Raw genomic sequence first — 26,400 nt, forward strand, 5'->3', positions numbered from 1 at the left:
ATAATTAGGGTCAGAGGGCAAATTGTCGAGTTGAGGAAGAAGGAAGGAAGAGGGCCAAAGAGCAGTTGTGCAATGGGTGGTGATGGAGGCACTTCTTGTGCTTTGAGTCAGAAGGTTAAAGTCCCACTCCAGAGACTTGAGCATAAAATTTAGGCTCACACTCTTGTGCAGTACTGAGGGAGCGCTGCACTGCCGGAGGTGCTGCCCTTCAGGTGAGATGTTAAACCGAGGATGGATGTAAAAGTTCCCACAGTGCTATTTCGAAGAAGAGCAGGGGAGTTCTCCCCGGTGTCCAATATTTATCCCTCAACCAACATCACTCAAAATAACAGATGATCTGGTCATTTATCACATTGCTATTTGTGGGATCTTGCTGTGCACAAATTGGCCGCCGCGTTTCCTACATTACAACAGTGACTACACTTCAAAAAGTACTTCATTGGCTGTGAAATGCTTTGGGACGTCCTGAGGTCATGAAAAACGCTCATTAAATGCAAGTTCTTTCTTTCTTGATGTTACACATTCAATCCTGAGTGGCCCATAATTGAGAGCAAGATAATTAATGTTGCAGCTCGGATGAACGCGGGAATCTCCTGAGTCCATTTGATTGACAAGTGTGACTTTGTACTTCTTCACACAAAGGGGAGTGGAAATCTGGAATTCTCTCCCCCAAAAAGCTGTTGAGACTGGGGGGGTCAATTGAAAATTTCCAAACTGAGGTTGATAGATTTTTGTTGGGTAAGGGGATTAAGGGTTACAGAACCAAGGCGGGTAAATAGAGTTAAGATACAGATCATCTATGATCTAATTGAGCGGTGGAACAGGCTCGAGGGGCTGAATGGCCTCCTCCTGCTCCTATGTTCCTTGTACAAAAGCCATATCTGAAATGGTTCCAAAGTTCATGTGTGCAGATTATAAACCACGGCAGTGGGTTGGACAACGTTTGTGTTTATAGACAGGAGACATGCGTCCTTTATATGAGAAACACTGAGATATGGGATCATGTCCTGTTCCTCCAGCTGACACCTGGACTTGCTAGTGATTGAGAGCAGGGACTCTGGTTGTTACTTTTTCTCCCCTCTCTCCGACCTAGGGGTGCTGAGGTCAGAGGCCAGCGAACTCTGCACCGAGTGGGCGGGGCGACCCCCCCGCCCCCCCCCCTGCCGCTGTAAGGTCTGACATCGAGCGATGTACCCAGCTGCATTTAAAGGGTTAATGAGTTGCGAGCGCTGGACTTTGTTGAGTTGGCTTCCTGGCTGTTTCCCCCCGCTCGACACACACACACTTTTGTGTATCGACCGCACCAAGCGTTCGTAGCCGTTAGTCTCAATAAAGGCGGGCGGTCAGAGAGGGAGGATAGATTTACGAGCGAAGCAAGTAATATAACAATGTATGGTATTGGCTCAGCTCTGGGTCACGGAGCAGGAGGAGAGGGAACCAGGAAAGTGACGATTTGTTTTTGGAAATCGTTCCAACATATCTCTTTCCTGAGATGGAAGAGGTTCCATAAATAGAAAAATAAAATAGGATAATAAGCAGATGGAAGAGGCTCACAGGGAGTGCGGTCAGCTCAGGGTCAGCGCACACCTTTAAAAGTATCTGTTGAGGAGAGGGATTTAAGGATTGCAGAAACATTGGGCCAGAATTTGCTGCCAACGGCGTTCGCAGTTATTAACGTGTAAATCGTCCAGCAACCCACGGCGAGGAGGAGATACCCCCTGAGTTGCGAATCGCCACAAGGCGCTGAGCTGCTCTGCCCGTTAGCCTCGTGAAAACGGCATCTCATCCTCAACCAATAGGGAGGACCTATTTCCCTTAGCCGAGGGGTCAGTGACCAGGGGGCGTAGATTTAAAGTGATTGGTAGAAGGATTAGAGGGGAGCTGAGGAGAAATGTTTTCACCCAGAGGGTGGTGGGGGGTCTGGAACTCACTGCCTGAGAGGGTGGGAGAGGCAGAAACCCTCAACTCATTTAAAAAGTACTTGGATGTGCACCTGAAGAGCCGAAACCTACAGGGCTACGGACCAAGAGCTGGAAAGTGGGATTAGGCTGGATCGCTCTTTTTCGGCCGGCGGAGACACGATGGGCCGAATGGCCTCCTTCTGTGCCGTAACTTTCTATGATTCTCTGAACCTACCCGTGAGTATCAAGAAATTGCTGCATTTGCGCTGTAAATACGAATTAAACTCGCCGCAGAAAGTTAGGGCCGCTACTTTTTTTTTTATTCGTTCACGGGATGTGGGCGTCGCTGGCAAGGCCGGCATTTATTGCCCATCCCTAATTGCCCTCGAGAAGGTGGTGGTGAGCCGCCTTCTTGAACCGCTGCAGTCCGTGTGGTGACGGTTCTCCCACAGTGCTGTTAGGAAGGGAGTTCCAGGATTTTGACCCAGCGACAATGAAGGAGCGGCGATATATTTCCAAGTCGGGATGGTGTGTGACTTGGAGGGGAACGTGCAGGTGGTGTTGTTCCGATGCGCCTGCTGCCCTTGTCCTTCTAGGTGGTAGAGGTCGCGGGTTTGGGAGGTGCTGTCGAAGAAGCCTTGGCGAGTTGCTGCAGTGCATCCTGTGGATGGTACACACTGCAGCCACAGTGCGCCGGTGGTGAAGGGAGTGAATGTTTAGGGTGGTGGATGGGGTGCCAATCAAGTGGGCTGCTTTATCTTGGATGGTGTCGAGCTTCTTGAGTGTTGTTGGAGCTGCACTCATCCAGGCAAGTGGAGAGTATTCCATCACACTCCTGACTTGTGCCTTGTAGATGGTGGAAAGGCTTTGGGGAGTCAGGAGGTGAGTCACTCGCCGCAGAATACCCAGCCTCTGACCTGCTCTCGTAGCCACAGTATTTATGTGGCTGGTCCAGTTAAGTTTCTGGTCAATGGTGACCCCCAGGATGTTGACGGTGGGGGATTCGGCGATGGTAATGCCGTTGAATGTCAAGGGGAGGTGGTTGGACTCTCTCTTGTTGGAGATGGTCATTGCCTGGCACTTATCTGGCGCGAATGTTACTTGCCACTTATGAGCCCATAACAGCATAAGGACCCCTTTAATGACGAGATTTATGTTCCTGCAAGGCCACTCAACCTCTCCGGCCCAGGAGGGGAACAATTGAAACTGTGGAGTCTCATTCCTGCAGGTTGTGCTTAGAGATTCATAAAATTTTAAATGTTAAATTTTTTTCTCACTTCTCTTTTCTGTCTCTTTTTCTCTCTCTCTCTCTTAGTCCAACCTCTCTTTCCCTCTCTTTATTTCTCTCTCTGTACCTGATTTGACTCTAATTCACCCGATTTCCTCCTGTGTTGTTCCTCTGTTTCTTTCTCAGTCCTTAAATCTAATTGGTTAGGGAGACAGACTGTTGGCCCCGTCGTTGGCCAAGGTCCCAGATGCCCCGTTGACCCCGTTGACCCCGTTGACCCCGGTTAACAGCTCACACGTCCAACGATTTGCGACGATTTGAGGGCGAAAGTCTACCTGGTGGGGCAGGTCGTGCGATGCCCCCACTCCAGCAAACTCTGGGCCAATTATTAACAGCACAGCTTGGTTTTTCTCCTGGGCGGCCGGGCGAGGGATTTATTAACGGGGTGAACGATGCACACTTTTGTATGCCACTCGCTCTGCCCGTTTTAGCAGAGGTTTCGACCTCTATAAACAGTTATAGGCCGGGCATGCCCTGGGAGCCGTTCCCAATCTGCTCCTGTAAGGTCGCCAGACGTTTGGCGGAAACCAATATTTACGTGAGGAAGTCCCGAGCCATAGAATCATACAGCATGCAAGGAGGCCGTTCCGCCCATTGTGCCTGTGCTGGCTCTCTGAAAGAGCTCCCCACTTGGTCCTGCTTCCCCGCCCTTTAAAAAAAAAATTATTTTATAAATTTACGTCAACTTCCCTTTTAAAAGCGATTATGGATTCTGCCCCCACCCCTGTTTCTGATCAGGCACCCAATGTCCTAACAACTCTCTCCATAAAAGAATTTCTCCCAACATCACTAAAAGCAGATTACCTGGTCATTATCACATTGCTGTTTGTGGGATCTTGCTGTGCGTAAATTGGCTGCCGCGTTTCCCTACATTACAGAAGTAACCGCACTTCAAAAAGTACTTCACTGGCTGTAAAGCGCTTTGGGACGTCCTGGGGTTGTGAAAGGCGCTATATAAATGCAAATCCTTTCTTTCTTTTATCTTTTTATGTGTCTGTTTTGTCTCTCCTCTCCTGGATGTACGTGCACCGATCTATAAAATATTAAAGATGTTACATCTCTGCATTCTTCCTGTCACCTTCTACCATTAAAAATGTTTATATCCACATTTATAATGGAAGTCGTCCAAATACTTTTGTAACTCTCTAATTACACCTTCCCTCAAGTGGAGTGCAGCACTGTGTGTGTGTAATACAGGCGCACTGGATGGACTTGGTTGTGGTGTGTGTTTTACAGAGTCCCTGACATTGTAGGTGATCAGAACAACTCGCTGAGTAAAAAAAAATTCTCCTCATCTCCCCCTCTGGCCAATTATCTTAAATCTGTGTCCTCTGGTTACCGACCCTCCTGCCACTGGAAACAGTTTCTCCCCAACTACTCTATCAAAACCCCTCATAATTTTGAACACCTCTAATAAATCTCCCCTTAACCTTCTCTGTTCTAAGGAGAACAACCCCAGCTCCTCCAGTCTCTCCACAAAACTGAAGTCCCTCATCCCCGGTGCCATCCTGGTAAATCTCCTCTGCACCCTCTCCAAGTCCTTGGCGTAGACACAATATTCCAGCTGAGGCCTAAGCAGTGATTTATAATGATCAGGAGCAGGAACCCTGACTGATTGTTTCTTCCGACCCTCCCTAGCCCACACGTGCGGAGGCCAAATGTCGCAACCTCGGCTGCCCCTGTTTGAGGTCAGCTCCAGCAGAACCGTTCGAGTATCGAACCTGGCTCCCTCGGGCCTGTAGGGATTCCTGCTACATTGAGCATTCCCTCTAGGGGGAGTTGTTTATTACTCCTTGTATTTTTTTGAGGGACTCTGCAGCAGGGATAACGTCAAGATAGAAAGGAAGAACTTGCATTTATATAGCGACTCTCACATCCCCAAGGCGCTGGAACCTTTGACTGAAGTGACGCCCGCCTGTGTTTTGAAACTGGAAATCTGTCTCTTTCACACTCCTCAAGGCAATTACCTGCTCCAGGCCGGGGGAAGCCATTTTGTAGATTACTTAGCATGCCATTTGATTAGCAGTGAGCTAGGCCAAAGAGGACCCCCCCGCTCTCTCTCTCTCCCCCTTTACACCTCCCCTTCTGTGAACAAACACACACAAATCACTGCCTCACAAAGCCACCCCTTTGACCCTCCCTCACAAACTGAAATAAGAAAGACTTGCACAACCTCAGGACGTCCCAAAGCACTTTACAATGAAGTATTTTTGAAGTGTAGTCACTGTTGTAATGTAGGAAACGCGTTGCCATTTTGTGCACAGCAAGATCCCACAAACAGTTATGACCAGATAATCTGTTTTAGTGATTTTGGTTGAGGGATAAATATTGGCCCCGGACACCAGGGAGAACTCCTCTGCTCTTCTTTGAAATAGTGGCCATGGGATCTTTTACATCCACCTGAGAGGGGCAGACGGGGCCTCGGTTTAACATCTCATCCGAAAGACGGCACCTCCGACAGTGCGGCGCTCCCTCAGTACCGCACTGGGAGTGTCAGCCTGGAGTTTGTGCTCAAGTCTCTGGAGTGGGACTTGAACCCACGACTTTCTGACTCAGAGGCGAGGGTGCTTATAGGCCATGGAGAAAGCCTATTTTAAAAATTGTCAAGGGTCTTCCGATATTGGATGAGGGGGACTGAGGGGGCCGAAGTTTCCTAAGCTAAGAGTCGCTCTCCTTATGTTTGGAGCTGGATCCTCTCTGCTACAAGGATCGTGCCAAGAGCTGTGTCTCTTGGTGGTGAGTGGGCCCTTTAGGAAGCCAGTGACGGTATTAACAACCCGTTCATCTTTACTTTGTTTGACACAACTTGCTATAATATCCTGATGAACAGGGATGTTTACCAGTCTTCCAAATTCCTGTATGTATCTCTGAGGCTATGTTTAATCATGAATCTGAGAGATTTACAAAGGCAATCATTGTCAATATCAGTGAAAGAACTTGCATTTATATAGCGCCTTTCACAACCTCAGGACGTCCCAAAGTGCTTTACAGCCAATGAAGTACTTTTGAAGCACCGTTGTGATGGAGGGAAACGCGGCAGCCAATTTGCGCACAGCAAGCTCCCACAAACAGCAATGAGATAAATGACCAGATAATCTATTTTAGCGATGTTTGTTGAGAGACAAATATTGGCCGGGACACCGGGGAGAACTCCCCCGCCCAATCCACAGGTGAATCCCTCAGATATTTTAACAGATGAAAGGAGAGAGAGAGAGGGAGGGTCGGAGGAAGAGAAAGAAAGGGGACAAAAGAAAGACTAGCACTCATTTCAGTGACCAATGCAAACGTAAACCAACTGTTTGCAGTCTGTTTTATAAGGGAATGTTTTTTGCCTGTCTTGATTTCTGGGTCATTCATGAATGGCAAGTTTTTCCAATGGGAGATGACTTGAATTCTCTGGATAAAGTTAACTGGATTCACCAGCCAGGTCGGACCGAGATATCCACGTACCCGATTAGGCCGGAAATAATTTGCTTACTTACTGGGCTGAGACTGAGCCTTATCGCACTGTCTCCTGCTCTGACTTGTTCTTCCCAGGGCCTCAGAACCGTAAAACTCTTTGCCTCCCTCGGTCTAATCTCCCTCCTACAATCTACAGACTTTGTAAGCCGGCTTGGTGTCGCTGCTATCCTGATTTAGCTGCTGTTCTCTTTCGCCCTGCGGGAGTTCCGCACTGTGCCCTTTGGCCCTTTGCCTGGGTCTAGAAAGGAACTTGTGGAGAATTGGGACAAATTTACAGATGTTACTAGAGCAGAACTTTCTACAGTGGCAAAATCTGACACAGGTGCCTAAAGTCAAATCAAATCATCTGCCAGGGCTTTTTGCTTTCCACGGACAATAGGAACACAGGAACAGGAGTAGGCCATTCAGCCCCTCGTGCCTGCTCCGCCATTTGATAAGATCATGGCTGATCTGTGATCTAACTCCATATACCCGCCTTTGGCCCATATCCCTTAATACCTTTGATTGCCAAAAAGCTATCCATCTCAGATTTAAATTTAGCAATGACTCGTAGAATCATACAGCACAGAAGGAGGCCATTCGGCCCATCGTGCCTGTACCAGCTCTTTGAAAGAGCTATCCAATTAGTCCCACTCTCCCTGCTCTTTCCCCATAGCCCTGCAAAATTTTCGTTTTCAAGTATTTATCCAATTCCCTTTTGAAAGTTATTATTGAATCTGCTTCCACCGCCCTTTCAGGCAGCGCATTCCAGATCAGAACAACTCGCTGCCTAAAAACAATTCTCCTCATTTCTCCCTTGGTTCTTTTGCCAATTGCCTTAAATCTGTGTCCTCTGGTTACCGACCCTCCTGCCACTGGAAACAGTTTCTACTTATTTACTCTATCAAAACCCTTCATGATTTTGAACACCTCTATTAAATCTCCCCTTAACCTTCTCTGCTCCAAGGAGAACAATCCCAGCTTCTCCAGTCTCTCCACATAACTGACGTCCCTCATCCCTCATCCACAAGATCAGACAATCATCAGACCAATCACTGCTAATCGATTATTTTTATCTCGCTGTTGAAAAGTTTACCTGAATGCAGAAACAGTATTGGATGAATTGTGAACTTTCAGAGGCAGCACAGAGTGTCGGAGTGAGCTGATCAGGGATCTCAGTGCAGCCGAAACTTGCTGTGATAAAATAACATTAACCTTTTGGTTTGATTTTTTTGCTCATTACTGCAGGGGAATTGAACTCTATCATATCTTGGGTACTCAGTGTCAAAATTGAGCATTCCCAGGGCAGGTACGGCACGGGTTAGATACAGAGTAAAGCTCCGTCTACACTGTCCCATCAAACACTCCCAGGGCAGGTACAGCATGGGTTAGATACAGAGTAAAGCTCCCTCTACACTGTCCCATCAAACACTCCCAGGGCAGGTACAGCATGGGTTAGATACAGAGTAAAGCTCCCTCTACACTGTCCCATCAAACACTCCCAGGGCAGGTACAGCACGGGTTAGATACAGAGTAAAGCTCCCTCTACACTGTCCCATCAAACACTCCCAGGGCAGGTGCAGCACGGGTTAGATACAGAGTAAAGCTCCCTCTACACTGTCCCATCAAACACTCCCAGGGCAGGTGCAGCACGGGTTAGATACAGAGTAAAGCTCCCTCTACACTGTCCCATCAAACACTCCCAGGGCAGGTACAGCACGGGTTAGATACAGAGTAAAGCTCCCTCTACACTGTCCCATCAAACACTCCCAGGGCAGGTACAGCACGGGTTAGATACAGAGTAAAGCTCCCTCTACAATAATGTGCCTCAGCCTCAACCTCAGAAGAGCGGCCCCTACTGCATCAGTGTGATATTCCTCCATGGTCCAGCCTCTAAGATTGTCAATTGGTGCGGACCCATGTCTATTAGGAAGTGGACTGAGACCGACCGATCTCAATCGACATTGGACCCTGACAGCCAGCAGATTGAGGAACCTTTTTCACACATCACTCTGGTAGAGGTCCCAGGAGTGTAAGCGTCTAACCCACTGCACCATCAATACCATATATCAATTCATCAAAGATTTCAGCAGCGCACCACAATGGGATTGTTAATTAGATTTTAATTTAACGGCTTCTGAATTGTAGTTGACATTGCTTCACAGCTGTTACTCGCTGATATAAGTGTGCTTATTGAAAAGAAAGTGGGAGGCAGCAGTCAGAATATACACAGGGCAAACTGAGGACATGTAGCAGATCATCGTCAAGGACATTGTCTGTGGTGTTGGCCGATCAGGTATTACTCTCATTGAGACAAACCCATTTTTAGATCTGTATATATACCTGAGGCCCTGGAGTATTTCTCATTTACATCAATAGTCGTCTCTGGTCGAGACTACAATTCAAAATGTACATCTTTGGCTGTAAAGTGTTTTGGGACATCCTGAGGTCGTGAAAGGCACTCTATAAATGTACGTCTTTCTTTCTTTCTCACTTCTTTATGTTGAAACTACCTTACAAAAGCAAGTTATTGTTGTTCCTGACACTGTTCTGTGCCTGTGAGCCAAACTCCCTTTGCAACGCTCAACCCACCCCTCTCCTGTGACAACTTCAAGCGCAACATTCTCTAGACGTAACACAACTCAGGATCGTACCTGACTCGGTGTAACCAATATCAGGTTAGTGCAAGATACTCCAGCAGCGGTACGTGTTATAAAACTCAATAAGTCAAAAGCAAAAGTCAAAACTCTGTAGAATTTGAGACACTGCCCAATGTGAAGGTCACAGTTCTAGGTTAACGGAGAGGTCGGGGATGGGGGGAGGGGGGTGGGAGGTGGGGTGGAGTGTTCACTGGAATATTCACTGTCCTTTGGTACCAGCCAAGCACTCAGAGTTGGCTGTAAGGCCTGACGTTGGGCCAGTGTAGAGAAAGCTCAGCATTGCATCTAACCTGCACCGGACTTGAGCCTGCAGCCTTCGAACATGTTGCACTGCCATTGGTCACCTTAACCAACAACAACTTGCATTTATATAGTGCCTTTAACGTAGTAAAACGTCCCAAGGCGCTTCACAGGAGCGATTATCAGACAAAATTTGACACTGAGCCACATAAGGAGATATTAGGACACATGTCCAAAAACTTGGTCAAAGAGGGAGGTTTTAAGGAGAGTCTTAAAGGAGGAGAGAGAGGCGGAGAGGTTTAGGGAGGGAATTCCAGAGCTTAGGGCCGAGGCAGCTGAAGGCACGGCCGCCAATGGTGGGGCGATGAAAATCAGGGATGCGCAATATATGTGTGAAGTATAGTCATTGTTGTAATGTAGGAAATGCGGCAGCCAATTTGCACACAGTAAGGTCCCGGAAACAGCAATGAGATTATTGAGCAGATAATCTGTTTCAGTGATGTTGGCTGAGGGATAAATATTAGCAGGACACCGGGGAGAACTCCACTGCCTTTCTTCAAAATAGTGCCATGGGATCTTTTACATCCTCACTCGCACAGACACACAGGCTCACACACGTGCCTCTTTCTTAATCCTGCCCTTGCCTTGTCTTGTGAACTGTTGCACACCACGGAGATCTGAGTCTCTGAGCAAGTTCTAGGTGGAGCAGTATTGTGAGACCTTCCATTCACATCACCGAGCCTGTAACTGGGAGTGGAACAGAACTCTCACAGTCCTAATGAGCCGAGCTATGAGAACCAACAAAGAACCTGGCCCTAATTAGAGTCAAGGGTTTAGTTACAGGGAGAATGATCTCAACGTTGTGATTGCCATTCATGGCAAGTTGATATTGTATAGAATAATGGCTGAGGAACGTTTTGTACAGGCTATTGTGGGAAACCCAATTTGTTTGTCTGCAAAGGCAGAAGGAGTACTAGGACTGTTCACAGCCAGGATGTATGGTGACATGTCTCGTCTTGTTCTGCTGACAGCACTTCTTGAGGTGGTACTTATGCTATCAGACATATTACAGCATTCGCTTCCATTAAACAAAACCCCCATGAACCAAAACCCCCTCCCATTCACTCCCATCGCATTGAATTCAAATGGACCCAACACCTTCCCATTCGCTCCCATTGTTTGCTGTGGCTCAGTGGGAATGACTCTGGCCTCTGAGTCAGACAGTCGTGGGTTCAAGCCCAACTCTAGGGACTTGAGCGCAAAATCCCGGCTGGTACCCCCAGTGCAGTACTGAGGGAGTGCTGCACTGTCAGAGAGGCCGTCTTTCAGATGAGACATTAAACTGAGGCCCTGTCTGCCCTCTCAGGTGGATGTTAAAGATCCCACGGAACTATTTCAAAGAAGAGCAGGGAGTTTTCCCCAGTGTCCCGGGCCAATATTTATCCCTCAACCAACACCACTAAAACGGATTATCTGGTCATTATCTCATTGCTGTTTGTGGGATCTTGCTGTGCGCAAATTGGCTGCTGCGTTTCCTACATTACAACAGTGATTGCACTTCAAAAATTACTTAATTGGCTGTAAAGCGCTTTGGGATGTCCTGAGGTTGTGAAAGGCGCTATAGAAATGCAAGGCTTTCCTCTTGTTTATCCCATTTTCCAAATACCATGTCCTGTACACTCTTTCACCTCCCTGCATCCTCGCTGAGTTAATCTCCAAACTCAACTTTCTAGAAGTAAAGGGAATTAGGGGTTACGGGGAGCGGGCAGGAAATTGGACATGAATTTAGATTTGAGGTTAGGATCAGATCAGCCATGATCTTATTGAATGGCGGAGCAGGCTCGAGGGGCCGATTGGCCTACTCCTGCTCCTATTTCTTATGTTCTTATTTCTTATGTTATGTTCTGCACCAACTCCCCGACCCCTTTCACCCTTGCTGGTGTAGTCTTTGCCCCTTCACTGAGATCTCCAACAACAGCATCAGTGCAGTAGAGCAATCCCAGTCTGTCAGATGTCAACTAACTTGGCATTTAATCTTCTACAAAGATTGGGATGAGTTCCAGGCAACAGCACAGTCTGGGAGAGAGCTAAACAGTGCCTCTGGCAATCTCTGCAGATGTCTTTGGACTGACGCAGCCTGCTGAGGCGCAGCTGCAGCAGTTCCTGAGAACCTGGAGAAAACGTAGAGGCTCCCGCGTCGACTGTGAGCAGCCCATGACAGAGCCACTCCGCCATAATCTGGTAGACCACTGGTAACCTGACCAGATCTCCGCTGAGCCCCTCGCCATTCAGTCAGAACTCTGGGCACATCTAGACACGCAGCACTCCAAGTGCGGTCTCACCGATTCTCTGTACGGCTCACAGCTTGTTTCGTTCTACTTATCTTGGCAATCGCTGCGATACAACGTGACGCATCTTCCACTTTTAATGAACAGTCGGGCTCAAATATTTCTCCTTACTTAACAATATTGTGCAATCACAGTCAGTAGTTTTAACACTCTGTTGGGGGGGCGCGCTGAAGGTTCACCCCCAACTTCAAACCCCGCACCTCCGATTCCCACCCCCGAGTTAAAATCGGGGCCGGTACTTTGCCCCTTCATTTCTGCCCTGAGAACCAACTGAGACCTGGGGAGGATTGACCGAGGTGAGTTGGATTAATGGGTGTGTAAGTACACTGAGTAGAGTTTATGATTGTTTAAGTGGTTCATGATCTGTGGATGGAAATGCGTCAACCAACTGAATGACCTTTTAACCCCCCCCCCACCTCTCATTAGGAGTGATTTACTTCTTTGACCAGCCAGAATATTGCTTTACAACAATCCTGGGCTGAAAGATTAGATTACAGCCTTCTGATCATCGTTGCTATCTCTATCTGGTCTTAATTCATACTATTCATTTCAGAGGGCAATTAAGCTTTGGGTGCCGTTTTTGTGCCAAAAGACAATCCCAATGCGGCTCAGGGGCCATTTGAGGCCTACTTAACTTCCTCTGTGACCCATGCTTCGCTGAGATTCATTGCTGTTCCCGCTCCTACTCTTGCTTTCCAGCCGAAGAAGACAGAGGGATACGATGTCCGGAATGCCGGCTAATCCCAGTTTCCACAGTATTTAACAAAAAGGGGTCACGGTGACGGTAAAATAATGGCTAGGCCAGAGTTGGTGTACCGTGCGCAGTTTGGGCTCCTCACTAGTAGAGGGGATCGGACTAGGTTCCAGCCTTGGGTCAGTGGGTGGCACCCTCGCCTCTGAGTCAGAAATTTGTGGGTTTTCAGTCCCACTCCAGAGATTCGAACACAAAGGTCTAGAAATTGATCCCCATGTGCGCTGCTCGGAAACTAAGGCCCCAGAATGGCAGGAAGGAAGCGTCCGCACGTTTCTGGCTGGAGGTGCCCCACCCGCCATATTGGGTAAGGACAAACTTGAGTCCTTTACCCACGCCTGAAGCAGGTGTGGGCCCTCTGCATATGCAGATAAGGGGCCTAACGCCTGCTTGATGTCCCCGCTCCAAGGTTGGTTTGCCCTGAGGCAGCCAGCGCAATTGCGGCCTGCACTCGGGGAAACCAGCCCTCGGTAAGTAACTTACCTGAATGTGGAGCTGGGAGGAGCAGGAGTGTTTCTCCCAGCTCCACATCAAAGGATCTGATCGCTGCCACTCCTGGCCCCGACCCCCGATCTCCCGACCTCCTGGCCCCGACCCCCGATCTCCCGACCTCCTGACCCCGACCCCCAATCTCCTGACCACGCCACACTCGGCTACGAGCCCCAAGCTCCCGGCCCCGATCTCCGAACTCCCAACCCCCGGTCTCCCAACCCCCCGAACCGCTCATTCCCGGACCCAACCCCCGAAATCCCGTGCCGAACCCCTTATCCCCGGCCCCGACCCCTGAACTCCCGGCCCCGACCCCTGAACTCCCGGCCCCCGACCCCCGAACCCTCCCATTCCCATGCCCTGGACCCACTCACCTCTTTCTTTCTAATCGTACTGGAGGAAGCACACCCCAGATTTACCAAACTGACACCGGGGATGAGGGGCCTGTGTTACATGGAAAGGCTCCAGCGTCTGGGACTAAGGGGAGATTTGATGTTGGTGTTCAATGTGATAAAAGAAATAAAAAGAAAGATAAAATGGTAATCTAGGCTGTCCCTACAGTGCAGCACTCAGGGAGTGCACTGCCCAGTGAATAAAAGAAAGAGAAAGAAAGACTTGCATTTATATAGCGCCTTTCACAACCTCAGGACGTCCCAAAGCGCTTTACAGCCAATGAAGTACTTTTTGAAGTGTAGTCACTGCTGTAATGTAGGAAATTTACCCGCCTTGGTTCTGTAACCCTTAATGTCCTTTCCTAACTAATGCCTTTCAAACTCAGTTTGAACATTTCCAATTGACCCCAATGGCTTTTTTGGGGGAGAGAGTTCCAGATTCCCACTCCCCTTTGTGTGAAGAAATGCTTCCTGACATCACCCCTGAACGGCCCAGCTCTAATTTTAAGGTTCTGCCCCCTTGTTCTGGACTCCCCCCACCAGAGGAAATAGTTTCTCTCTATCCACCCAATCGAATCCTCTAATCGCAGTTTAAGCCTGTCACTGGCCTCGATTTGGCTGTTGGGTTGCCAACTCTGGTTGGACGTATTCCTGGAGGTTTCATCGCATGATCTCCCACCTCCAACCGCCCCTCCCAGTCGAACAGCCTTTTTTTTCCCCAGCTCCAATATTTCTACAACTAATAAATGAAAGTATTCAAAGAAAACGGGAAAAAAAAGCCACAAAATGATTTGTTGTCCTGGGTGTTTGCTTCCAGCAGTATCCTGGAGATTAACCTTTAATTCCTGGAGACTCCAGGGCAATCCTGGAGGGTTGGCAGCCCCTATTTGGCTACGGCCCACGTGTGTAGGTGGGGGGGGGGGTTGGGAATTATGGGCCCAGCCCCTTGCTCTGGGCAGCTGGGTGCCGCAGTGTCCTCTCCCCCACCTCCCCGACAGTGGCACGGCTGAGTGACGCTGTCAACAGGGCCACGGTTGTAGATAGTGCTCCCTCGTCGCACAGGATGTTGACTCAAGGAGGTTAATGATTGTGATATCAGGCCTCCAACTTCATTAAAACGTAATTTGGGGTTAATTACCAGGCGATTCCATATCAGGTGTAGATAAAGCACTGGTGCTGATCTCAGGCCCTCAGCCCACTGAATAAAGAGAAAGAAGTTGCATTTCTACAGCGCCTTTCACCACCTCAGGATGTCCCAAAGCGCTTTACAGCCAATGAAGTACTTTTGAAGTCTAGCCACTGTTGTAATGTAGGAGATGCAGCAGCCAATTTACGCACAGCAAGATCCCACAAACAGCAACGTGATAATGAACCAGATAATCTGTTTTTTCAGTTATGTGGGTTGAGGGGTAAATATTGGCCCCAGGACACCGGGAAGAACTCCCCCCCCTTGTTCTTCTTCGAAATAGTGGCCGTGGGATCTTTTGCATCCGCCTGAGAGGTCAGAAGCCCAACTGAGGCTTTTGCAGCTTTCCCGGGTTTGTGTGATCTTGCTGTGCGCAAATCGAATTGCTACGTCTCCTACGTTACAACAGTGAGCACACTTCATAAAGTACTTCACTGGCTTTGGAAAGTCCTGAGGCGGTGAAAGACGCTATACAAATGCAAGTCCTTTTCTTTTCTTTCCGTTAAAGTCCTTCAGGGAAGGTGATCCACCAACTCTACCTGACCTGGCCTACACCGGGTATCAGTCTCACGCTATGCGGTTGAGTCTTGACACGCCCTGACGTGGCCCAGCAAACGATCACGACAAAGGCAAACAGACATCTCAACGCTATCTCCTCGGAGCAGCTAGGAATGTGGTCTAGCCAGTGTTGCCCACATCCCGAGAATAAATAAAACAAAAAAGTTCCCTGCGCTTTTATTTCGGATTCTGGTGCCTGTGCTGGCTGTTGATGTTTGCCCAGTTAAATCTGGCTCCCATACCCCAGTGACAAACCCGTAGACCCCGATTACCGTGGGTCTGGAAAAGGGGGCCGGATTTTTATTGGCGTAAATGCCGGTTGAGCGGCTCAGGGGCTCCGGTCTCCGAATTTAAACGGCGGCAGCAATCGCGCCCACACCAACGCACGGTGACCTATCTCATCGCTGCCACAGACGGGCCCTGTCAGCGTGTGAACAGGACTTGTTTCTTGTTGTGTTCTGCCTGTGACTGTTCTCTAAACATCTCTTTCAGCGGTTTTGAAAGCTCACTGCGGAGATGATAAGATCGAGCCACTGGCAAAGGAGGAAACTGCAGGCTGACGCCAGGTGTGATCTCCCCCTGCCCTCCTCTCCCCACCTCAGTACCATGGGAATGTGGAGATGTCAGCCGTGGAATTAGTCTTGATTTATGGAGGTCGTAATGTTAAACTGATAACCTGCAGTTTTCACTCAATTACCTTCGTGGATCAGGGAGCAATTTTAGTTTCCTATTTTTGAAACTTGTACTTTTCTCAGAAGACTAAGTACAGTATTAGAACCGGTTGAGGAGAGTCAGTACAGGAGGAGGCCAATCAGGCCTGCTCCACCATTTTGGCCTTTATAGGAAGAAGATGGAGACTCATTGAGGGCTCAGAAAGTAAATGTGCTGCATGCTGAGGTACTGAAGCATATCGATCAGGAAGGTCCCTAGTTTGATCATATTTTGCCAGCTGATTCTGTGTCAGCACGGTGGTGTGCCTCTATAACTGGCCTTACTGTTCCTGGGCTAAACAAGGGGAGACCCAACCAGGGTTCCCACTCCCCTCCGATTAGAAAATGCTTGCATTATTATCTTATTTAAGTCATTGCTGCTTGTGGGACCTTGCTGTACGCAAGTTGACATTACAATGATGACGATACTTCAAAAGTACTTGGCAGCTTTCCGGGTTTGTGGGATCTTGCTGTGCGCAAATTGGATTGGATTTCCTACATTACAACAGTGACTACACTTCGTAAAGTGCTTCACTGGTTGTAAAGTGTTTTGGGACATCCTGAGGTCATTAAAGGTGCTGTATAAATCCAAGTTCTTTCTTTCTTTTACATATTTGTCAGTTGAGGACAACTTTTGGTTTGGTTATGATCATCAAGATCGAATAATTTGGTGACACTCAATGTCATGAGAACTGATCGAATCGAGGTGTTTAAGATGATTAAAGGATTTGATAGGGTCGATAGAGAGAAACTATTTCCTCTGGTGGGGGGAGTCCAGAACAAGGGGACGTAATCTTAAAATTAGAGCCAGGCCGTTCAGGGGTGATGTCAGGAAGCACTTCTTCACACAAAGGGGAGTGGAAATCTGGAACTCTCTCCCCCAAAAAAGCTGGGGGTCAATTGAAAATTTCAGAACTGAGATGGGTAGATTTTTGTTGGGTAAGGGGTATTAAGGGTTACAGAACCAAGGCGGGTAAATGGAGTTAAGATACAGATCAGCCATGATCTGATTGAACGGCGGAACAGGCTCGAGGGGCTGAATGGCCTCCTCCTGCTCCTACTTTTCTAGTGGCCACTTGGGAAAGATGCCAGAGGGCAGCCAGTCCCAGTGGACCTGTACACCGGGTGTGAGTCGGCACTTTTGGGAGGGGAGGGGGGAGAACATTAGAAATGAGAGAAGGTGACAGCCCTTCAATCCTGCGGCTGGCTTGAGGCAGCGGATTTGTCTTTAACACAGAAACCCGCAGCGAATGGAACTTTCCAGAGTTCGCTTTGCACCGAGCTGCCAGTTGCATGGCAGCCCACAACCAGGCTCCACTGAAACACTTTGCACCTCACACAATGTTTTGCAAAGCATGGAAGGAGCTGGACCATAGAGGCTGCGACTAACGTTTCATTGCAAAAATGCTAAGAAATTAATAAAGTGTGAAAAAACATTTCTGCTGAACAGGAACTCGTCTGTAACGTGATTTGTGGGTGTAACAACCGCAATTCTGTTGAACTCTCATTTTCTATCAGAGAAGCAGACTTTGATATATTTAATCTAATCCACCTGCGCAAAATAACTTTCGATATAGAAAGGAAAGAGAAAGAATTACCCTGATTTTTAACCTAACCCGCCCAGCGTATCACATTGCTGTTTGTGGGATCTTGCTGTGTGCAAATTGGTTGCCGCATTTCCTACAATACAACAGTGGCCACACTTCAGAAAAAAACAGTACTTAATTGGCTGTAAAGCGCTTTGGGAGATCCTGAGGTCATGAAAGGCACTATATAAATGCAAGTCTTTCTTTGCTAAATGGGGTTCAGGAACTGAAGGATCAACTTGTACTTTTGATTGGGAATTAGTACAGTCTGGCAAGCTGAGACCTGACTTACACAGAATTACATAGAATTTACAGCACAGAAACAGGCCATTCGGCCCAACTGGTCTATGCTCCACACGAGCCCCCTCCCTCCCCTCTTCATCTCACCCTATCAGCATGTCCTTCTATTCCTTTCTCCCTCATGTGTTTATCCAGCTTCCCCTTAAATGCATCTGTGCTAATCACCCCAAAATTCTCCATGTGTTCGCGAGTTCCACATTCTCACCACTCTGGTTAAAGAGGTTTCTCCTGAATTCTTTATTGGATTTATTGGTGACTATCTTATATTTCTGACCCCTGCTTTTGGTCTCTCCCACAAGTGGAAACATCATCTCCACGTCTACCCTATCGAACCCTTTCATAATTTTAAAGACCTCTATCAGGTCACCCCTCAGCCTTCTCCGTTCTAGACAGGAGAGCCCTAGCATCGTTCCTGATAGGTAGAACCTCTCAGTTCTGGTAACATCCTTGTAAGCCTTTTTTGCATCTTCTCGAATGCCTCTATATCCTTTTTGTGGTATGGAGACCAGAACTGTACATAGTACTCTAAGGAATTTATTAATGTTGTGGAACCACGGACAGGATCTGGGAAAAACCAGAGATAAGTTGTCTTTACAAATCCTCAACCCAGATCACTTAGCCCTGGTGAAATGCTTTTGTTATTGAGATATCTGGAGGGAATTTGCGAAGACACAAGTTGGGTCAGAGATGTTGGTGACTCTTCCAAGGGGGTCTTTACTGCCTCCCAAAACATCCCCATCATGGCCAGCTCTGAATCCCAGAGGAATCTACCACCCAGGATCAGGATAGCACGGAGAAGACTGGGAACGGGGATGGAATGAATGTTGATTCGATGGTGCTTGGTGTCATGGAGCTGGGACAGATGCAAGGTTGGATCTTTCTCCACTCTACCCCGATCTGAATGGAACAAGGAGGCGGCCAGCAAAAATATCTCAGGGCTTCGGACGGAAAAACTGAAAGAGGGGGTGGGGTGGGGGGGGAGGTCAAATCTGGCCGGCCGGATTCTGACCGCAGCTACAGAAAGCCCTGGTGGTGCGTGGGTAGCTGGCTGTGTCCTCTCGGCGACCTTGAAGGACAAAAAGAAAGAGATAAAACTACAGCATAACAAAGGAGGAAATTACCCAAAAATACTCAGATAGAAAAGAGGAGAGGCCCCGAAGGGCTGTATTTGTATTGTTGGGGTTTCCTCTTTCAAAAGCATGGAGAAAGAAACTAAAAGAACAGAGAGAACAGCTCGTGTCATTAGTGGGATTCAATAACTTGGATGGTTCCGGAAGGCGTGAGAATGTATCAGCATGTGACTGACTAGAAAGTCCTATGGAAATTAGTGAGGTCACGACCTGCAGATCGGAAAACAAACTAGGAGCCTAAACCATAGAATCATAGAATCATACAGTACAGAAGGAGGCCATTCGGCCCATCGTGCCTGTGCCGGCTCTTTGAACGAGCTATCCAATTAATCCCATTCCCCTATCCTTTCCCTATAGCCCAGCACATTTTTCCCCTTCAAGTATTTATCCAATTCCCTTTTGAAAGTTATTATTGAATCTGCTTCCACCGCCCTTTCAGGCAGCGCATTCCAGATCATCACAACTCACTACATAAAAAAACATTCTCCTCATCTCCCCCTCTGGTTCTTTTGCCAATTACCGTAATTCTGTGTCCTCTGGTTACCAACCCTCCTTCCACTGGAAACAGTCTCTCCTCATTTATTCTATCAAAACTTTTCATGATTTTCCAACATGAAACTAACGCTCACAGAAGTAAATTGAGGATAAATATTTCTTTGGGTGCTGTTATTGAAAAAGTCACAAGGCAGTTCTTTGGTTCGTCAAGCTATTTCGTTAAGATGAAAGAATTTGTCCGTCGACATGTTTACCAAACCCAATGCGAATCCATATTGCTTCTCCATCCATATGTCTCTTTGGACTATGCACTAACAATGAATAAGGATTGCCACCTAATCTGGGCTAACACTTCAGTGCAGTACTGAGGGAGTGCTGCACTGTTGGAGGTGACGTCCTTTGGATTAGCTGTTCCACTGAGGCCTCGCCTGCCTGTTCTAGTGGGGGGGTGTTGAAGATCAAATGGCACAACTCAAAGAAAAGCGGCGAGCTCTCCCACGATCTTGGTCGACATTCCTCCCTCAACCAACAGTGCCGTGAACTGGCCATTCACCTCACTGCTGTTTGTGAGACCTTCCAATGTGCCAAATGGCTGCCGTGTTTGCCTCCATAACATCAGTCGCTGGATAAGAACATAAGAAATAGCTGCAGGAGTCGGCCACATGGCCCCTCAAACCTGCTCTGCCATTCAATCAGATCATGGCTGATCTTTGACCTCAACTCCACTTTCCTGCCCGATCCCCATATCCCTTGATTCCCTTAGAGTCCAAAAATCTATTGATCTCAGTCTTGAATATACTCAACGACTGAGCATCCACAGCCCTCTGGGGTAGAGAATTCCAAAGATTCACAACCTTCCAAGTGAAGAAATTTCTCCTCATCTCAGTCCTAAATGGCCGACCCCTTATCTTGAGACTGTGACCCCTAGTTCTAGACTGTCTAGGCAAAAGTGTTTCAGTGGAGCCTGGTTGTGGGCTGCCATGCAATTGGCAGCTCGGTGCAAAGTGAACTCTGGAAAGCTCCATTCGCTGCGGGTTTCTGTGTTAAAGACAAATCCGCTGCCTCAAGCCAGCCGCAGGATTGAAGGGCTGTCACCTTCTCTCGTTTCTAATGTTCTCCCCCCTCCCCTCCCAAAAGTGCCGACTCACACCCGGTGTACAGGTCCACTGGGACTGGCTGCCCTCTGGCATCTTGCCCAAGTAGGAGCAGCAGGAAGCCATTCAGCCCCTCGAGCCTGTTCCGCCGTTCAGTTAGATCATGGCTAATCTGGGGGGTGGGGGAAGTTTAGGAGAGAGGCAAGGAGAGGAGAGGGGAGGGGGGAGCAGGAAAGGTCTGTGACGAGAGGAGGGCGATGTGTGAGGAGAGGAGTCCTGCAGGAGATACATCACTGTTGCTTCAGTGTCGCTGGGTCAAAATCCTGGAACTCCCTCCCTAACAGCACTGTGGGAGAACCTTCACCACACGGACTGCAGCGGTTCAAGAAGGCGGCTCACCACCACCTTCTCAAGGGGCAATTAGGGATGGGCCATAAATGCCGGCCTCGCCAGCGACGCCCACATCCCCAAGAATTATAATAAAAAATAGCTGCCTGGGTGTGATTGAGGAGAGGCGACTCACAGGTGGCCCAATGGATCTGACCTTTTAACCCCCAGCATTTCTCTGCTATCTTCCTGAACATTTCGAATTGTTTTTCTAACATTTCCATAAAGAATGAATCATGGTTGGCAGCCAAAGGAACAACACGGACTGCGATTGATTCAGACGGAAGCACGTAGTTACCTACCCTGCACAATTATTGATAAATCAGTGTGGCAACTCACAAGAAAAGGAGTCATGGGTGGCTGAATTCATAGAATCATAGAAAGGTTACAGCACAGAAGGAGGCCATTTGGCCCATCAAGTCCGGGCTGGCTCTATGCAAGAGCAATCCAGCTCGTCCCACTCCCCCGCCCTTTCCCCGTAGCCTTGCACATTTTTTCGTTTCAAGTACTTATCCAGTTCCCTTTTGAAAGCCATGATTGAATCTGCCTCCACCACCCCCTCGGGCAGTGCATTCCAGATCCTAACCGCTCGCTGTGTAAAAAGGTTTTTCCTCATGTCACCTTTGGTTGTTTGCCAATCACCTTAAATCTATGTCCTCTGGTTCTTGACCCTTCCACCAATGGGGAACAGTTTCTCTCTATCCTCTCTGTCTAGACCTTCATGAAGTGCGATCTTCTTCTTCCTGAGAAAGACTAAATGCACTAAAACCTTGGAGTACAGCAAAAATGTATATTCCACACTTAACGTTTTCATTATATTTACATATAGAACGCTCCTGCCTCTGAGAACAAAGGCTTGAAGCTCACTCTTGAGGGCTGACACTCCCAGTGCAGTACTGAGGGAATGCTGCACTGTCGGAGGTGCCGTCTTTCGCATGAGACGTTAAACCGAGGCCCCGTCTGTCTGCCCTCTCAGGTGGACGTTAATGATCCCATGGCATTATTTCCAAGGAGAGCACAAGGGAATTCACCACCGGTGTCCTGGACAATATTTATCCCTCGACCAACGCCACCGAAAGCAAGTTAACCGATCGCTCATCGCACTTGCTGCTTGTGGGATCTTGCTGTGCAGAGAATGGCAGTTGCATCTGCCTACAAAGCAACAATCACTGCCCTTCAAAAAGTAGTCCATTGTGCGAAGTATATCGGAGATTTGGACGCGGGTTACGTACAATTTTCCAGGCCATCAATAATAAAGAGTTGGATAATTAGCCCCACAGATTCAATCAGTCAAGAGGCACTTTCCGATGTTCTTATTAATGAACCTTACCTGACTGCATAGAATCTGGGTGATGGGCCAAGACACAGAGTGCAGAACTGGACAGATCGATACAATGAAGACACAAAGAGCAGGGAGAAGATTAATATGATATATTTGCAGGTTAATAGGAACAAGAAAAGAAACAGTCACTCTCTGATATATCCCGCACCCCTTCATTGTAACACTCTGATATACCCCGCACCCCTTCACTGTAACACTCTGATATACCCCACACCCCTTCACTGTAACACTCTGATATACCCCACACCCCTTCACTGTAACACTCTGATATACCCGCACCCCTTCACTGTAACACTCTCTGATATACCCCACACCTCTCACTGTAACACACTCTGATATACCCTGCACCCCTCACTGTAACACTCTGATATACCCCGCACCCCTCACTGTAACACACTCTGATATACCCCGCACCCCTCACTGTAACACTCTGATATACCCCGCACCCCTCACTGTAACACACTCTGATATACCCCGCACCCCTCACTGTAACACTCTGATATACCCCGCACCCCTCACTGTAACACACTCTGATATACCCCGCACCCCTCACTGTAACACTCTGATATACCCCACACCCCTCATGTAACACTCTCTGATATACCCCGCACCCCTCACTGTAACACACTCTGATATACCCCGCACCCCTCACTGTAACACTCTGATATACCCCGCACCCCTCACTGTAACACACTCTGATATACCCCGCACCCCTCACTGTAACATTCTGATATACCCCGCACCCCTCACTGTAACACTCTGATATACCCCACACCCCTCACTGTAACACTCTCTGATATACCCCGCACCCCTCACTGTAACACTCTGATATACCCCACACCCCTCACTGTAACACTCACTGATATACCCCACACCCCTCACTGTAACACTCTGATATACCCCACACCCCTCACTGTAACACTCTGATATACCCCACACCCCTCACTGTAACACACTCTGATATACCCCGCACCCCTCACTGTAACACTCTGATATACCCCACACCCCTCACTGTAACACACTCTGATATACCCCACACCCCTCACTGTAACACACTCTGATATACCCCACACCCCTCACTGTAACACACTCTGATATACCCCACACCTCTCACTGTAACACACTCTGATATACCCCACACCCCTCACTGTAACACACTCTGATATACCCCACACCTCTCACTGTAACACACTCTGATATACCCCGCACCCCTCACTGTAACACTCTGATATACCCCACACCCCTCACTATAACACTCTCTGATATACCCCACACCCCTCACTGTAACACTCTGATATACCCCGCACCCCTCACTGTAACACTCTGATATACCCCGCACCCCTCACTGTAACACTCTGGTATACTCCACACCCCCTGTGCTTGGAAGCTGTTCTATAGAAGTTGCTTTGCCAACTGGATCCCCTTTAGAGAGGGAATCATGTTACAGTGAGGCCGTTTAAATAATAAGCCCTACAATCGGGAGCTCTTTTAAGAGGGAATCATTTCATTGAATCCCGATTCGAGTGACCATCTAAATCATTGCCCCTTTGACGAGGGAATCTCGGCATCTTTAAAGAGGAACCCATTGCCAGTGGGATCATGTTGCTCCATTGGCCCATTTTACTGAGGTTGTCACCTTTTACACCTTCCTTTTCAGCTCGACATTCCACAGAATATTTTGCAACACCTCACACATTTACTGCATGGATGGTGAGGTGGGGAGGAAGGGACAGTGGAGATAAACTCTGACTGGGTTTGTGTCAAAGTAAATGCTCGCCTTTAAATGTTCGCCAGAGTAGACAAAAGGAATTGAAAAGGCTTTGACTCCAGCCCAGGAGAGGTGTAGAATTACCTGCGATCGTGAGGCATTCCCTCATGGACACAGGCTGGCACTGGCATCTATATATATATATAATTCTTTCTTTCTTTCCTTCCCCCCCCCTCTCTCCTTCCCTTCCCTTCCCTTCCGTTATCCAATGATTCCTGCTGGAAAGGGTATGTGTAGAAGTTGTGAGGACTGGATTGGGATCATCTGTGATGCCCCGCATGGTCGAATAGCCTGCTGACACTGTCTACGCTCCAAATGAAGAACGAGCCTTCGGGTGAGGGGCAGGAGGGCAGCCAATGCCTGTGGAACCCCAGCACCGGTCAGCACTTTCAGGGGTGAGGGGAGACTTGGGGAGCAGGTGATGCACATCATTTACATCACCAATAAACCGAAGACATTTAACCAAATACTTCCCTCAGAAGATTGCACCGCTTTAAAATGGGCAAAAACCCAGGCCGACATTCAGAGAGAGGTGCTCGCCTACAATCTGAGATAGTCAATGGAGAGTGAAAGAGACAGAGAGAGAGAGACAGACAAATGGGAGTGGGGAGTGCAGGGGAGAGGGGCTGGTCACACATAGTCTGAGCTCAGGGCGTACAAAAACAAGCAAAGTGCTCTCTCCCCACCCCTCCCTCAGGGAGGGATATTTAAAGAACTGAAACCACGACCGACATTGTCAACCACAAACGCATACACATCGATTAAACACCGAGGTAATGGCCAAAAGACCGCATGCTGACGACAGAAACTTTTAAACTACATCAATTAGTTCCGATGACTTAAATGAAACGTACCTGTTTTACTGGGGGTGGGGGGGTCTCAGCTCTGTGGCATTTCTCACTGACGGCCTCAGGCTGCAATCACAGGCTGGGTTGTCCCATCTCTTCACCACCTCCAGTTACTGCTCCAGCTCCCAGGACTCAGTGTGCAGCAAGTAATGTCGCTGCTTAGCTTGGCTTCTCCCAGCAATGGACCACATGACCTGCAGCCTGTGTGTAATGTGTCAACAGCACAAACATTTGAATGAAACACCGTCAAGGGGTATCGGTGACATAGGTGCAATTAAAAACATATTTATAGCTGTTTGTAATGAACAATTGTTTGTATATTAAACTCAGGAGGAAGTCTTTCCCTCAAGGCATAAATTATTATTGCAGACAGCAACAACTTGCATTAATATGGTGCCTTTAACCTTTAAAAACATCCCAAGGCGATGCAGAGATTGTAGTTAAGGAGGAGGAGTGTGAAATATTGGATGGGATAAACTTAGTGAGAGAGGAAGTATTAAGGGGATTAGCATCTTTGAAAGTAGATAAATCACCAGGACCGGATGAAATGTATCCCAGGCTGTTAAAAGCAAGGGAGGAATTAGCGGAGTCTCTGACCATCATTTTCCGATCCTCCCTGGCTACAGGTGTGGTGCCGGAGGATTGGAGGACTGCTAACGTTGTACCATTGTTTAAAAAGGGAGAAAGAGACAGACCGAGTAATTACAGGCCAGTCAGTCTAACCTTGGTGGTGGGCAAATTATTGGAACAGCATGAATCATCATTTAGAAAGGCACGGACTAATCAAGGACAGTCAGCATGGATTTGTTAAGGGAGGGTCGTGTCTGACTAATTTGATTGAATTTTTTGAGGTGATACCAAGGAGGGTCGATGAGGGTAGTGTATTTGATGTAGTCTACATGGATTTTAGCAAGGCTTTTGACAAGGTCCCACATGGCAGACTGATCAGTAAAGTAAAAGCCCATGGGATCCAAGGGAAAGGGGCTAGTTGGATCCAAAATTGGCTCAGTGGCAGGAAGCAAAGGGTAATGGTTGACGGGTGTTTCTTGTGACTGGAAGGCTGTTTCCTGTGGGGTTCCGCAGGGCTCAGTACTAGGTTCCTTGTTTTTTGTGGTATATATTAATGATTTGGATTTGAATGTGGGGGGCTTGATCAAGAGGTTTGCAGAAGATACAAAAATTGGCGGTGTGGTTGATAGTGAGGAGGAAAGCTGTAGACTGCAGGAAGATATCAATAGACTGGTCAGGTGGGCAGAAAAGTGGCAAATGGAATTCAATCCAGAGAAGTGTGAGGTAATGCATTTGGGGAGGGCAAACAAGGCAAGGGAGTGCACAATAAATGGGAGGATACTGAGAGGTGTAGAGGAAGTGAGGGACCTTGGAGTGCATGTCCACAGATCCCTGAAGGTAGCAAGACAGGTAGATAAGGTGGTTAAAAAGGCATACGGGATACTTTCCTTTATTAGCCGAGGCATAGAATATAAGA

General features: G+C 48.0%; 1 protein-coding gene across 2 annotated transcripts in view; it reads right to left on the reverse strand.

Moving 5' to 3' along the window:
• gpr4 (G protein-coupled receptor 4) overlaps positions 1-25,083 on the reverse strand; it is a 68,871-nt gene extending 43,788 nt beyond the window's left edge. For both annotated transcript variants that reach the window (XM_067974854.1, XM_067974852.1), the window contains exon 1: positions 24,921-25,083. The gene's annotated coding sequence lies outside the window, so the exon portion shown is untranslated. The remainder of the gene's footprint in view (positions 1-24,920) is intronic.
• Positions 25,084-26,400: the final 1,317 nt, after the last annotated feature.

This window comes from Heptranchias perlo, chromosome 41, assembly GCF_035084215.1.
Source record: "Heptranchias perlo isolate sHepPer1 chromosome 41, sHepPer1.hap1, whole genome shotgun sequence".
NCBI lineage: Eukaryota > Metazoa > Chordata > Chondrichthyes > Hexanchiformes > Hexanchidae > Heptranchias > Heptranchias perlo.